This window comes from Drosophila albomicans, chromosome 2L (assembly GCF_009650485.2).
Source record: "Drosophila albomicans strain 15112-1751.03 chromosome 2L, ASM965048v2, whole genome shotgun sequence".
In the NCBI taxonomy this organism is placed as follows: Eukaryota; Metazoa; Arthropoda; class Insecta; order Diptera; family Drosophilidae; genus Drosophila; species Drosophila albomicans.
The window spans coordinates 26906506-26922715 of record NC_047628.2 but is presented as its reverse complement, the minus strand read 5'-3'; the positions used below and the strand labels follow the sequence as shown (position 1 = coordinate 26922715).

Genomic DNA, 16210 nt, shown 5'->3' with positions numbered 1-16210 from the left:
TTCTAAAACTCGTCTGTAGTCATTTGTTTAAAATTCAGTGAGCAACTTTAGGTAGCTGACATTTCGTGCACGATTTGGGTTTGTCACGTGAGCAGCGCTGGGTGATAATGGCGAAAGGCGAACAAAAGTCAGAAGACTGTCGACAATGGACAGCAGATGAAAGAAGAAGTAAAGGAAGGCGATGGCGAAGGAATGCCGCGCCCAAACACTACTATCTCGTGTGTGTTCGAGAGACGCACTCAAGCGCGGCTGGCAAGTGCTGGCAAATGGCATCTCGATGTTAGTTTTAGGTGCTTGCAGTGAATTTGGCAATAGACGAGCGCAAATAGAGCAGAAAAATTGCGCCTCCGGCTGTCGCTAGCTTTGGGCCATGAAATGAGAGCAGTAGCAGCGTCAGCGTTGGAAACTGAAACTGAAAACTGTAAATGTAACTGTGGGACTGGGCCAGTGAAAGTTGCAGAGAAAGTTTGTTGCAACGGACACAGAGAGAGAGGGAAGAAGAGAGAAGGGGAGAGCACTCGCTGCCGTCCGTTTTGTCGAGTAATTTATTTGGTAAGTGGTAATCAATGGGCCGCTGTCCGGCGTTGCCAGCGTTGAATGGTGATATATAGTGAACGTATGGGTAAAGCCCACAAACTTTCCACCGAATTCTTATCGCGACACCGAAATGAAAATGAAAATGAAAAAAAAAAAGAAATGTAAAATCCCACGATGTGCTCTTAAAGCTGTAAAGTAGCCGGAGAGGCAGTTTTATGGCTGGCAGTTGAAAGGTCACTGCAGATGGGCGATTTGTGTGTGGCGTGGATTTATGACAACATGCTCAGCATTAGCATTCCAAACATGCTGTTAACATCAGCATTTGCATATGCATACATGTATACAAGTATGTGAGTATGTGTGTGTTATGTATGACTGCCACTCCACATACAAGTACTCAGAGTTGTATTCATTCGAGTGCTTGCATCATATGTGCGAATAATGTGCCACAGCCTGCGGCCATCCAAAAGTATCCATAACAATAAAGCAGCATTAGCAGCTGCCCCAGCAACAATAGCAACTGGCAACGGCAACAACAATAACAATAATAACAAACAAATTTTTAGCTAAATTATGACCATCATTTAAAGTGTTATATTCGCTCTTTTTTCTACATTATTTCCCCCTCTACTTCCACTTTCTGCTTGCCACTTTCTCGTTTTCCCACTCTTTGTTGTTGTGATCTGACAAAAAGCAAAGCTCAGCACTAAAATTGTGGCGCAAATTATGCAAAAAGCGAACAACTCTGAAATTATTATAATAAAATGCCAAGATACAATTTTATAGCAAATGGAAATGTGACGAACAGATGCTCTAAGCAGTGTGGTATTATTCTTCAAATATACTATATTTATATACTAAAAAGTAAAACTGAGTGTTATATTTGGTATATCTATATACTATTGCATAATAACAGCAAAATAGTTCGATGGTCTTAAAATATACCAAATTAATATACCAAAAAATACTACAAATATACCAAATGTTATATTTGGTATATCAATATACTATTGCATAATAACAGCAAAATTGTTCGTTGGTCTTAAAATATACCGAATTAATATACCAAAAATACTAAAATTATACCGAGTGTTATATTTGGTATATCGATATACTATTACATAATATCAGCAAAATAGTTCGGTGGTCTTAAAATATACCGAATTAATATACCAAAAAAATACTCAAAATATACCGAGAGTTATATTTGGTATATTGATATACTATTGCATAATAGCAGCAAAATAGTTCGGTGCTCTCAAAATATACCGAAGTAATATACCAAAAAATACTAAAAATATACCGAGTGTTAAATTTGGTATATCGATATACTATTGCATAATAACAGCAAAATAACTCGGTCTTAAAATATACCGAAGTAATATACCAAAAAATACTGAAAATATACTAATTGTTGTATTTGGTATATTGATACACTATTACATAACGGCAAAATTGTCCGGTGGTCTTGAAATATACCGAATTAATATACCAAAAATACTAAAAATATACCGAATGTTATATTTGGTATATCGATATACTATTGGATAATAACAGCAAAATAGCTCGGTGGTCTTAAAATATACCGAAGTAATATACCAAAAAACACTGAAAATATACCAAATGTTATATTTGGAACAAGAACAAGTTGATAGCCAAGCTAACAACCAGAAGTTCTGCAACCATAGCAAATTTCTTGAGATATTGTTTAGTACACTTCATTAGAAATATGTGTATTATTTTAAATTAATTTAATATTGTCGAGTATTTAAATTCTGCAAAGTTTTCAATTAGTTCACATTTAGTAATATTATTTTTGGGACTAACTTTTCAATACAACTTCTTGCACTAATGCTTAATGATAGTTACCTTCAATATATACTAAAGTTTGGTAGTTTGGTTTCTGATATATTAGTATTCACTAATGTAAACTAAATAATTGTAGCTATTACGATTCAATAGCTAACGAAATGCAAGACTTATCCGCACATTCCCCTTTTCAATTGCAGAGTATGCATTATTTTACTGGCAAATGCGCAGCACTTGTGTGCAGTTGGTGCCACCGCAGAACTGCCAATTGCCAGCAAACTACATGTGTATGTGTGTGAAGGAAGAGAATGCATTGCCAAGTACCCGCATGTGTGTGTGTTGGGTGTGTGTGTGTGTGTGTGCCTTGGCCTGCTATGCAGCTGCTTTCATTATATGGGAGTAATGCGAGTCGACAATTTCAGGCCGAACATTTGGACTATGCGCATTTGTCGCGACTTTTATGCGCTGCCTTCTGCCATTTTTATGAGTTGCTCTCTGTATGTGTGTATGTCGCTGTGTATGTGTGTGTGTGTGAGTGTGGTGTGACATGATTTTTGGTTTTGTTTGTAGCTTCGCCCACGCTGAACGGAGACAGTCGCTTTGTGAAATTTTAATTGAATTTTTGCATTTTATTATGCGTATTTGCCAGAAAGAGACAGCTAGAGTAAGAGAGAGAGACAGCGAGTGACAGCTCAAATGATGCAGAGACAAACTTTACAGTTGTCAATAGCTTTGACATCGTTCGCTTGTAATATGCAAAACCCTCAGCGCACTTTATGAGGCCAATGCAGCACTCATACGCCACGTTGGCCGCCTGTCAAAGAGCCAAACACACACACACACACACACAATTCGAGCTTATCCAGTGACAACTACTTTTCGGCTTTACATTATATGCGGCGACCCCATTGCAACTTATTCAGTTATTCACATATATTCGTATTCACATTCACATTCACATTCACCCACTCTGCAGAACATATTCAATTTTTGATGCTGTGCTGCGTAGGTTTTGCGGCTGCGCTTGCTCTTTTTTTCTTTATATATTTATTTTTAATTTTATGGATTATTCCGAAAGGAGGGAAAGTTGGCATTTTTAATGCAATTTTAATATGCGCGCGCAGCTTAATTAAATATTTAACATTGCATGCAATTGAAACAGCGAAACTCTTTTCTCTCCCTCTTTCGACTGTCTGTTGATTTATCATCGTCGACTGACTTTTTGCCCCGAATCGTCTGCGAAAAGTTAATTATCAATAATATTTGCGCGCATCATTTAATAAATTAAGTAAATTTCATTAACAGCGAGTTGCCTTTGACTTCTTTTGCCGATGCCGATGACGTGCAAAGTCGAAAGTGAAAATGAAAATGTTTACTATAATTATTGCATTAAAAGAAATGCGCATTTTAAGTGCAAATCCATCTGATATGCGTATACTTAATGCTGGGAATTGACAGCGGTGAAAATCATAATTAAAATCTCTTTTCAAAGCGAAAGAATGCTTTATATTTTTCCATCGTTAAGCGCTGTTTATTTTATAAAGAAATTAAGTAAGAATTCAGGAAACTTTTCAGGAAAATAATTTAAATAAAAGAGAAATACGTTTAATACTTTAGTTTAATGCTTGTGATTAAAATATAATTGAAGATATTTATTCAAATCCAAGCCAAAAGTTGCATCTACAATATTATGGTAAATTTAAAAGTTTGTCTAATAATTACCCGAAATAAATCGCATTGAAAACAAAACTCGTAAAGTGCTTAAAGCTGCAACTATCATATATTTTCGCAGCTGTGCTCTCAGTTTGCCTAAATGCCTTTTGCCATTGCACAACTTTTATCGAACACTTGAGAAAGTGTTTTACACATAAAGCGGCTTTCATTAGTCGACGAAAGTTGACATTGCTTGTGAGTTTTGCAGAAAGGTCAATGTTTAGTTAGTTATTCGAAAACTCGGTAAATCGGCGCTGTTAAGTGCCATTGGGTCTTAAATTTCACTTAAGCCTTTAAGTAAATTATGGGCTAATGGCTTGCAAACACAGCAGCAAGCACAGGAAGATCTTCCGACAGTCGAGATACTCGAGACAGTTGAGACAGACATAAAATCGAACGGAACGGAACGGTGCCAAGATGTGGCACTCCAGTAAAGTAATCACAACATTTGATTGATTGAAATCAATTTCCCGTCAAAGGCATTCGATGTGTGCGTGTGTGTGTGTGTGAGTGTTTGTCTATGCATATTTACTTAAACTTCATTTCATTCATGCTCGCTCTCTCTGTGTGTGGGTTTAGATTGTGCCGATAAACGACGATACGCTTGAAATCAAGCTAGAGTCTTGTTCTCCTCTTCCTCCTACGATGTGTGTCATCAAAAGCAAAAGCTGCCAAGAGCAGAGACAAGCGACAACTCAGAGAAAGAGAGAGAGAGAGCGTGAAGTCTTGTGTCCCGCTGCTTTATTCCGCGAAATTAATTTCAAATGAGTGACGCCAAAAAATAAAGAATCATATGAATAATAAATGAAATGCATTTGTGTGGAAAACTCAAAAGCAACAAACGACATTCCACTGCTATTTTTTTTTTTTTTTTTAGCTGCTCTTGTCTAGTCTTTAAGTTGCCCAATCCTAAATCGCATTCTTCACAGACAAAACAAAATATGTAGAAGGGGGGGAAAACAACACAAAATACGTGGTTGGGATTTTTATAACCAAATCAGGACTCTGGGGCTGCGCTCTAACCGAGTGGCTGTGGCCCCAATTTTTGGCGCATTGTTTTCTCTCCTTCTCTGTTGTTCTCTGTTCTGTTGCCAACAAACTCCAGATGCTTTTTGGCATTGCTTTTTATTGTTTTTTATGATCATTTGTATTCATCAATTTTGTATTGATTCAACGCTCTCCACTCTTGACTCCCCCCTACCAAGCAATCCCATTCTCAGTGAAAGGATAAATACATACATACATACGTATACGTATTTATATATATTACGTATACGTAGAATTTCTTGGCAAAAGGCAATGAATTCTGATGTCTTGACTCCACTCGCTGGCTGGCAGTGCCTTTTGCCAATTCGCAAACAGCATCTTACGAATTTATGAGCTATAAAAACAGCTGCTGAGCTGCTCTTCCCCTTCCCCTTTCCCATCTCCTTCTCCTCTTCGCATCTCGGGCAAATCATCAAAAGACGGGGAAAAAATAAAGCTAGGGGCAACATCGGGCAAACCAAACAACAACGGGCAAAACGTAAAGTGGGCCAGTTTTTTGATTACTTTTGTTATTGTTTTTATGCTTTTCGCATATTTGTTGATTTTATGCTTCTTTATATTTTAATTATGCGCCAAATGGATGATAAACATAAATAAAATGCTCATATCTTGCCATTATTGTCTATGGTTACATTTCGCAACGCCAAAGTGTCGGAATTGATTTTCAAATCCAACGATTTGAATAGAAATGAGTAGAAATATAGATTTTCTCTATGAATTCGTTATAGATATTTATAGATTTGTTATAATTCGACTTTATAGAAATATTTCATTTATTTATTTTTGTGCAGAAATTATATAATTATTTTGCATTTTGCCTTTGTTTTGGCATCAGCATAATTAGCTTTACATCAGCTGCGAAGAGTTTAATAACGATTGCTTTTTTCACATCGTTTCTGAATTTGGAGTTTTGACACTCATGTTGAATTTGATTCTTATAATTGTTCTATATTGATTAGTTTTTTTCAGTAGTTAATACATTTAGTATATCTCCTTAACTTTATTAACTTGCCTCTTCCTTTTGTCATCAGTTTACTTGTCTTAATTCATCTGTAACATTCTTAAATTTTTAAGAAGAATTCATACATTTTAAAGTAAAGAGTTTTGAATTATTTAACAAACATTTGTCTTCACAGAGTATTAAATATTTTTTTTTTTATTTTCAAAAGAAATTGTTTTCGTGTAATGGCATTTTTCTTATTAGTTATTTATTGTGGAATCTGTTTTTATTTCCTAATACATTTATATCAAATTTTTGTGTGCAAGGATATTGAAATGCATTTTTTTGTCCTCTTTTTGACATTAAATAGAGATATTAAAAATAATTCTTCGACATTTAAAGTGCAGAATTTTCTATTTTTCAACAACAAAAGTAATTGTGGTTCATACTTCTTCAAAGTTTAATATTTTTACTTACAATTTTTCTTGAAACTTGTTCGTTTTGCTGTCTTAAGTTTTAGGAAGAGATTATGTGTGAATTTCTTAAAATAATTATATCACTGACTATTTTATTAATACTGCATTTTCGTATGCGAACATTATATATTTATTTTCACTCCTGATATTCTACTTTCGTTAAATAAACTCTTCATCAGTGTAAATTCATTATGGATATTTCATATATAATATTTCTTAGAAATTTTAACATCTTTAACAACAATTTAACTCAACTCGTTCATCTTTTAGAGTTTCCATTTTGACTCCCATTTATTGTCATTACTATTTCACTATAACGCACTCTTGACGTTCTATTTACTTTCGTTAAATAAACTTTGCATAAGTGTAGATTCATTATTGATATTTCATTTATTTCTTAGAAATGTTAACAACAACAATTTTCCATTTTGACTCCCATTTATTGTCATTACTATTTCACTATAAATTTGAAGTTACGTGCTTTCTCTGCCTCTAGATTTAGCATACTCTATCTTTGTCACCTTTGCCGTCGCTGAACAGTCGGGCATTTGGCATTAGGCTAATAAGCTCGTTAGCCAGCTCAACTGTCAATTGCATTAGCATTAGCATTATCATTAGCTGCAACTCCAGCTGCTACGTCAACCTCTGCTGCAACTGTTGACTGAGTCAGCTTGCCACATTGCCAGACATTGGCTACTCGCCTTTGCTGACTAGTTATCGTCCTTTGGCTAGCTGCTTGTCACTTTCCGACCAAACTGGCTGCTTTCGTTCGGTTTATGATAAATTGATTGATATTTGAATTTAATGATAAGCGGCGACTGTTATCAGTGGACCGAACTCAATGCTACGTTTCCAATTCAATTTGCTCTGTCTTTGTGTGTGTGTGTGTGAGTTCCTCTTTCATTTTTCAACTTCAACTTCAGCGCCAACAGACGGCGTTATGTCTTGGTCCCTTTTGGTCCTTATTCTAGCTTCGTCTTTTGAAATATGCAAATTTTTTTTGTGTTACACTTGATGCTTGATAGCCCCGGAGTATAAGCAAAACTTTTGCACTGATAATGACATTTTTATAGTGCGTTGACGAGCTTACCACCAGCCATTAGGGGCACGACATTGCGGTGGGGAGTAAGGGAGGCATGAGTTATTATATTTGTGCCACAGCAGTTGCTGTTGCAGCTTCTTTGGGTGGTCGAACTAACAACAATTTGTGTGGCGATTGCCAATCGATTTATACAACAATTTGCATAATCATTAAGTTTACACACACACTTATACACCTCTACTTTGCATACACACACACATACACACAGAGAGTTCTGTAGACATCCATTCACACCGTGTCGCAGACATATTGGCAATAACTTTTGGCTTCAGCAAAAGGTTCGCATAAAATTTGCTTGAATTTTTATATGAAATTGATTTTCTCTCCTGCATTCTCTCTCGTTCCCAACACTTCCGCCAGACAAGTCAGCCAGTCAGGATATGCTTTTCCTTCCTCTGCTTCTGTCTCTCAGCACTTGCATGCTCTGCTTGTGTGTGTATTTACCTTTTCAGGAGGCAGCGCTAACGACTTCAAACTTCAACTCTTGCCAGCAAAATGAAAAAAGAACGAAGAAAACGAAAGCTCTGGGACTTGAAGTGATTTTCATGTCCATCTTGTCCTCTGTTTTCCATTCGCATTTGTCTGCTCGTCTCCTTCGAAATTTCTGTCCATTTGTCTGGCTTTGAGGGTGTTTTTTTTTTTTTTTTTTTTTTTTTTTTATTCGGAGGAACTAGATCTAATACTAAATATAATAAATATAACATAACATTAGGCACTAGAATATAGAAAAAAGGTTAGAAAGAAAACTGTCAAGGAAATTCTCGTGGTACTGCCGTGAGGTATTGCTTCACGAGACCTTGACGGGAGCTCACTCCCCTCCGTTACGCCTGCGGGTACGTTCCCTTTCGAGAGTTCGTAGTGCGGTGGTCACTTTTTCTGCATAGCTGCATACCGCTGACCAGTATTCCTCCTTCTCCAGCATACGGTTCACAATAGAGTCCGTCGTGACTCTACATCCTATCGCTTCTTCGAGCTCTCGTCTCTCACTAGCAAAGCGCCGACAGCACACTAGGATGTGTTCCGCCGTTTCTTCAGCTTCGGGATAGCAATATAGGCACATCGGGTCGCTGTCGTGTCCAAATCTACATAGGTAGCTGCGGAAGCAGCCGTGCCCACTCAGGATCTGCGTCAGATGATAGTTGACGAATCCGAAATTTCTGCTGACCCATTTGCCTATGTTTGGGATCAGAGCATGGGTCCAGCGGCCCTTACTAGATGTGTCCCACTTATCTTGCCATTTCCTTAGGCACTCTGTCTTAAAATTGGTCGACATGTAGTGAACATCCTCCATCTGGTTAGCCCTCTTGTGATTGTAGCTGTGAGTCCTCTCTAACGCCAGAGTATCCAACGGCATCATGCCAGCTATCACTAAAGCGGCTTCATCCGATATGGTCCTGAAGCCACTGCAGACTCGCAGCGCGCAGAGTCGATAGGTCGTCTGCATCTTCCGCCTATACGCCTTCACCTCCATTGCTTGCACCCATACTGGAGCGCCATAGAGCATTGTTGCTCTAACCACATTTTGTAGCAATAGTCTCCGACCTTGCTTAGGGCCGCGCGTATTTAGCATTATTCGACTCAATGCCTGCCCTACGACAGCAGCTCTCTTACCAGCATAGTCCAGGTGTTCGCGGAAGCTGAGCCGCGTGTCGATTAGGACGCCTAAGTATTTAATGGCTCGGCTCGACACTATTGAGGTCCGACCAAGGTTAATGTGAGCCACTTCGACGATCTTTCGGCTACTTATCAGGACCGCTTCAGTCTTGTGATCGGCCAATTGCAGCCCCACTGTCGCAAGCCAGTCTTTGACAGTGGCAACCGCTGCACTACAAAGTAGCTCAGCGTCGTCTAGTTGTTTCGCTGTCACCACTAAGGCCACATCGTCTGCAAAGCCGACAATGGTTGCAGACTCTGGAACGTCAAGCCGCAATATGTCATCGTACATGATGTTCCATAGTAGCGGGCCCAACACTGATCCTTGCGGTACTCCTCCAGTGATGTTGAACGATTTGGTTCCGTTATCCGTTCTATATCTCAGAATGCGTTTCCTGAAGTAGTCCTCAATTATTTCCATTAGGTAGCTCGGGGTGTTGAACCGCCTTAAGGCGCCTATAATGCAGCTCCAGTTTGCAGAATTGAAGGCGTTCTTGACGTCCAGAGTCATGACTATGCAGTACTCCTTTGCACCACCACGCCATCTTCTGCCTGCTATGGCTCTCCTTGCTATGTCCGTTACTTGTGAGATAGCGTCTACGGTTGAGTGATGCTTTCTGAAACCATATTGCATGGGTGACAGATCTCCTGCTTGTCGGACAGACTCCTCTAGCCTATGGCTCACCAGCCTCTCCAATATTTTGCCTGCTGTATCAAGCAGACAAATCGGTCGGTAAGACGACGGCGAATCAAGTGGCTTGTTCGGCTTTGGGATCAGCACCAGATTCTGCAGTTTCCATGGGCGGGGAAAGACACCTTGCCTCATACACTGTCCAAAAACTTCTGTAAAGCACTGCGGCTGGAGCCTGATCGCCATCTTCAGCGCGCGATTTGGGATCGCGTCCGGCCCAGGTGACTTGGAGTCCTTGATTCTTGCCGCTGCCAGCAGTACTTCCTCTACCGTAACCTCTGGGACCTCCGTATAGAGCCGGTGCTCTACGTGATCTTCCACTGTTGGAACAGTGAATGAGCCCGTGAACAGAGCATCCACTATGCCATTTAGGACGCCCTCCTCTCTAGGCACTGCACAGGTATTGGGCTTGAGTTTTTTAAGCACCACTTTGTATGCCATTCCCCAGATGTCTCGGTCGGCTTCGTCGCAAAGTTCTAGGAATTTCTCCTTCTTGCTGCTCAAGATGGACTTCTTCAGCAGCCTGCGATTAAGCGCGTACTCCAGCCTTCTTGCCTCAAAATCAGCTCTGCCTCGAGAACGTTGCAGGATCCTTCGCGATCTTATACATCGCCTTCTTACGTCTGCGATCTGCTGGTTCCACCAGTATACTGGTACGTGGTGTCTTTTGCACGATCTTCGCACCGCCATGCTAGCGTCGCAGGCATCCGTGATTGAACGCATGAGCAGCTCGGCGCTTACCTCTGCGTTGTCACTCCAATTGGGAACTGCAAAGGATCCAGCGAAAGCTTCCGGGTCCAGGGTGTCAACTTTGTAAGCCTTTCCGCTCTGTAATCCATTTGCTCGCGGAGACTCGGTATGGTCCAAATCTATCGTGATCGCCTTATGATCACTCGCTGTGTAGACATTGCTAATGGCCCATTTCGCTGATCTAGCAATTGGATAGCTAACGAATGCTAGATCTATAACCGATCCAGTGCCAGCTCTGGTGAAAGTGTGTTCGTTGCCATGGTTCATGAGGGCCAGGTCTAATGTGGCAAGGGCTTCCAGCACTGTTTGTCCTCGGGCGTTTGTCCGGTTGCTACCCCATTCCTCCGCCCAGGCATTGAAGTCACCAGCGATGATCACCTGTGGCTTTCCCCTTACATCGAGTGCTATCTCCTCCATGACGGATGCGAATTCTGATATGGTGAGACTGGGAGCCAGATAACAGCTGTATAGCCACTGGTTCCCCCATCTAGCCCGCACGAACCCACGCGATGAGCGCACATCATTAAGCTGGGGCTGTTCCAGGCCACATACCCATATTGACGCCTTTCCTTCCGTGTCTTCGACGTACTTTGGACTCTGAATTCTCTTATATGGTTCGCTCAGCAAAGCAGCATCCACCTTTAACTCTCTAACCGTCTGCTTCAGTAGCTCTTGGGCCGCCAAGCAGTGGTTTAAGTTGAGCTGCAGGAGCCTTTGAGTCATTTTGGCCCCTGCGTGACCCCGCTGACCCCTTTGAGAGGGCAGTGACTGCTTCCTGCGTGATGTCTGGTATCCTCTTTGCCCGCATCTGCACAGATGAAGCATTTAGCAGCATTTTTGCAAAGCGCCGCTTTATGGCCAGCTGCACCGCATCTTAGGCAGCACCCAGAGCGGTCGATCGTGCTCTTGCAAAACTTAGCAATGTGTCCAAACTCCAGACATTTGTAGCACCTCTTTTTTTCTGGCCTCTCAGACCTCTCTCTCACTCTACAGCTTGTCCAGCCTATCCGGATTTTTCCATTCTGTAGAATAGATGATGCAGCCTCCTTCGGCATACTAACAATTGCCAGCTGCATACCGTCAAAACCTGGCCTAAGTGCTTTGATGGCACTTAGCTCCAGGTTCGCTTGGCTGAGTTTTTCGCAGGCTACCAGCACGTCTTCTTTAGAAACCAGGCAGTCTATATCTCTGATCTCTAGGATGGTTTCCTGAGTTAGAGCTCTCACTTTGGCTTTCAAGCCGAGCGCTTCGCTTAATTCATCCTTCATTTTTAGCATAGAAGGCTTGGAGTTCATCCCCATTTCCAAAATCAGTCCGTCGCCGGCAGTTTTTCTTACCCGCCTTACTTGCTCACCGACGCTCTGTAGCTTGCTATCGTTGCTACGCGTCACCAATTTGAGCACTTCACTATAGGATATACCATCCGTGGGTTGGATAATAATGGCGTCCTGCCTTCTGCGTCTTCTCGGTGGCTTATTTGTGGTGTTGCGCCCTTCAGTATCCTGACGCACGCTTTCCTTCTCTGCTTTATTCTTAACCGTAGGATAAATACGCTGCTTGGATATGGGCTTCGTGGACGAAACAGTTTTGCGCTTGTCTTCAACCGTGATCACCGCATTACTCGGCGAGGTCTGCGTCGACGAGCTACGTACGCTATTGAAGACTTCATCCAGTGTCTTTGCGGTCACCTGCTCCACTGTCTCTACAGCCGACATCTTTAGACTAGCTGCCATCTCGATTTGCACGGTTTTGATTCGTGCGAACGTATTCTCTCTTTGGGCGTTGCCGCTTCTTCGCCTGCATCAAAGCTAAACACAAGCTCATCCACCTTTGGGGGCGCAGATGCAGGTCCTCCGCTCTGGGGCGATCTTGCGACTCTTGGAAGCTTGAGGAACTTTGCCAGCAGCTCAGCTTCCGCCTCACTCGTCTCAATATTGCTCATGACGAGCAATATCGGTCACTAACCAATCTGCTATACTCAATATAATATAATAACGCTCTACCAAGCAGTCCAACGTTGGCCGAGAATTTCCTACGACTTTTGTCGGAGGAGGTTATACCGCCCCGACTCGGTCACCAGGGCCTCTGTTTTTTGAGCGCCGTTACACGGCAGAGGTTGGTAATTGGTCAGTTCCACGACCTTTAGCTCACGATTCTGCTATGGCAGGCGCTAAAATTAAGTATGAACCTTCGGCTATGCAGCACTTTCTGTAGCTCCTGAAAGTATGCCGCGTTTCTTTACTCCTTTTGGTTCGTGTCACTGCTATGGGTCATATATGCAGTGGTTTGTCTCTTTGCTGTGCTCACCACTCAGCTGTTTGACTTGGCTTCACCGGTTGCAATCCGCAATCGCTAACCAACACTGCCACCAGCTGATCGTCTGACAGCTGACAGAGTGTGACGAGATTGCAAAAATGCAAAGTGCAGTGAAAGTGGAAGCAACAAAAAAGAGAGATTCGCCAGAAAAGGACAGTGAGTGACTTACTCACTGAGCGAGAGATGGTATATCTCTGCCCCTCTCCGACCCAAACCCACGGGCGACGCTTGGGCCGCCGAAATAAAAACACCAAAACTCCGGCCGCCTGGACTCGAGCGGCAGAAGTATGATGCAGAGTGAGTGACTCTACTTGTCGAGGAGCGTTTGATACAATTTCTTTTTTTTGCAGGCTGTGCTTACTGCTTAAACGACTCGGTGCACTATCGGCGAAACAAAAACGCGTCCGCGCACTTGCACACTTGACACACAGCTGGCTTTGAGGGTGTGTGTTTGTGTGTGTGTTAAATTTTCATAAATTTCAAATTGTTCAACTTATGAAAGTTACATAAATTGTTTAAACTTCAGATGGCCGGGCTGCCAATCTTCATTCATTTTGGCCTCATTAAAGCGCCCCGAGCAGACTTGGCCCACTGAATTATTTATATACAGAACACACACACTCAGCTCACACAGCAAACTCTGGGCCAAAGAAATGTACAAGTATAATACACGTTACGTATACGTAATATACATACTCTCTCTCTCTCTCTCTGACTCTGACTCGGACATGGACATGCACAGCGACTGGCCAGGGACACCACGGACACCGACATAGGCACGGGCATGAGCATGGTAATGTGTGCAGTCCGCCTCCTTTTCCTTTTTTTTTTTTTTTTTGGTTCCCAGCAAACTTGAATAGAAGGAAGTGCTGCAAATTATGCCGGTAGCACTTTTCGTTAGCAGCAGCCAAAAAAACGAGCATGTCAGCTCGCTTTGGCCTTTATTTTAACTGGTATATTTAGGAAAACTCTCTCTAACACACACACACACTCATACACGAGCTTAACCACACTGACACACATCTATTTATATTTAAAATAGGCTACACCTCAATTAGGCAACTTGGGCTATGGCCATTGAGAGAGTTCTTTTTGAATTTCAAAATACAAGGATTTGCTTTTGCTTTTGCCTTTGTTGTTGGCTCATCTAGCGCCCAGGCTAAGCAGATTTGCAATAAAATGCTTAATTTTAATACATCTATGAAATTTTAATTGAAATTCCGAGCTGACGTTGAGCAAATTGTATGCACGTGTGCTCGATTTTCACAATTACCACATGGGTTGTTTATGCCGCAAGAGCTGCTCTCTCAATGGTGTTCAATTGCGGATTATAATGAAGCTATTATACAGATTTTATGCGTGTTTAGAATGTGAAGAACTTTTGAGTAAACTATGAAGGCGAAACAAAGGCAGTTAAATAAGCGAGTTTGTCAAATTCATCTTTAATCTTTTATGCATTTATTACATATTTTAAGTATTTATTTGCTTATTAAATTTATCAGTTACTAGGCGTTTACTCACATATTTTAATGATAACTAATTTTTGATAAACATGTTAATTTATATATTAATAACTTTATATTGAAAAACTGGCTGTAGCTTTTGGGTCTTATTTGCTTTAGGTGTATTTGTTCCTCTATGGTATATTTTGATTGCAGACTTATGGAATTATACGTGCTACTCATTTTTTAATAAAATCAAAAATGTGCAAAAACGTTAAAAATATACCAAATAAATATACAGAAAAATTCTGAACTATTTTCTCGACAGTTAAATATACCGAATAAATATACAGAAAAATACTGAACTATTTTCTCGACAGTTAAATATACCGAATAAATATACAGAAAAATACTGAACCATTTTCTCGACAGTTAAATATACCGAATAAATATACAGAAAAATACTGAACTATTTTCTCGACAGTTAAATATACCGAATAAATATACAGAAAAATACTGAACTATTTTCTCGACAGTTAAATATACCGAATAAATATACAGAAAAATACTGAACTATTTTCAAGGCAGTAAAATATAGCGATAAATGTACAGAAAAATACTGAAGGTAGGTTTTCAGTATATTTTACTTCTTTCGTATTGTTTTGTTTATAGTAAAATGTACAGCATAATTATGCAGACAAATACTAAAAATACTATATTTTTCTGCATATTTAATTTATACAGAAAAATACTAAAAATACTGTAATATTTTTCTGCATATCTAAACAGTAAAATATAAAAATAATACTGTTATTTTTCAGTATATTTTTTGGTTAGTATAGTAAAGCACTACAGTATTTTCTGTATATTTATTCCTCTAGTATTTTTCTGTATACATATGTATATTTACTATATTTACCGCTTTCACACTGTTTTCCTTTATTAAAAAATATATATTATATCACAAGTGAGCACACTCGCCTGTATTTTTTAATACAAATTATTTACTAATACATTAGTTAAACATTTATTTATTAATTCTTTAAAATGTTGTTAAGTATTAACTATTTATAATTAGTTTGTTTTCAATTTTTACAGTCAATAATTTTTAATATATTTTACTTATTATTTATTCGGCTTTATCTATATTTCTTATAATTATTCATTTTACTTTCTCCATTATTCTTTTAATATATATATATATTTTATTTTTTATTTATTCGTCTTTATCAATATTTCTTTTAATAATTATTAATTTTACTTCATCTATTATTCTTGTAATATTTATTTATTGTCTGATCTACTAATGGATTAATTTACGCGTTTAATTATTTATAATTTTAAACCATTTTGAAAGTGCTTCCCTTGCCTCTAGTAAGTCGTTTAAGTTATCATTAGCTTTTTGCGTTGGCTGCGTTTCCCATTCATTAAATATTAACGCACTCGGGTTTTTTGTTTTTTAATAGCTGTAACTCAAAATCAACGCAGCAGCAGCGCAATATTTAAGCTGCTTTTAACATGACTATTCACTGTCAAATGAGAAACACGTATAAGTCCGTCTTAGTCTTGCTCCATCTCGAGTTTAATCCGCGCACTCAGTGCTAGGAATTGTTAACTGCTTGCTGGCAAAAAAAGGGCGCAGTAAAAGGCGAAAGAACTGCGACCAAGTCAAAGGCAACTCAGCTCTTTAGTGGGCGGTTGAGGTTCGCTTTGAGCCGCGCTTTTGAGCCACAA

The 16210-nt window shown here is 39.8% G+C and overlaps 1 protein-coding gene across 4 annotated transcripts in view; it reads left to right on the top strand.

Moving 5' to 3' along the window:
- LOC117565290 (uncharacterized) overlaps positions 1 to 16210 on the top strand; it is a 63984-nt gene that overhangs the window by 23377 nt on the left and 24397 nt on the right. The window contains exon 1 of one of the 4 annotated variants that reach the window (XM_034244323.2): positions 19 to 552. The exons of the other annotated variants lie outside the window; for them this stretch is intronic. The gene's annotated coding sequence lies outside the window, so the exon portion shown is untranslated. Of the gene's footprint in view, positions 1 to 18; positions 553 to 16210 lie in introns of those variants that run through there. 4 annotated transcript variants of the gene reach the window in all.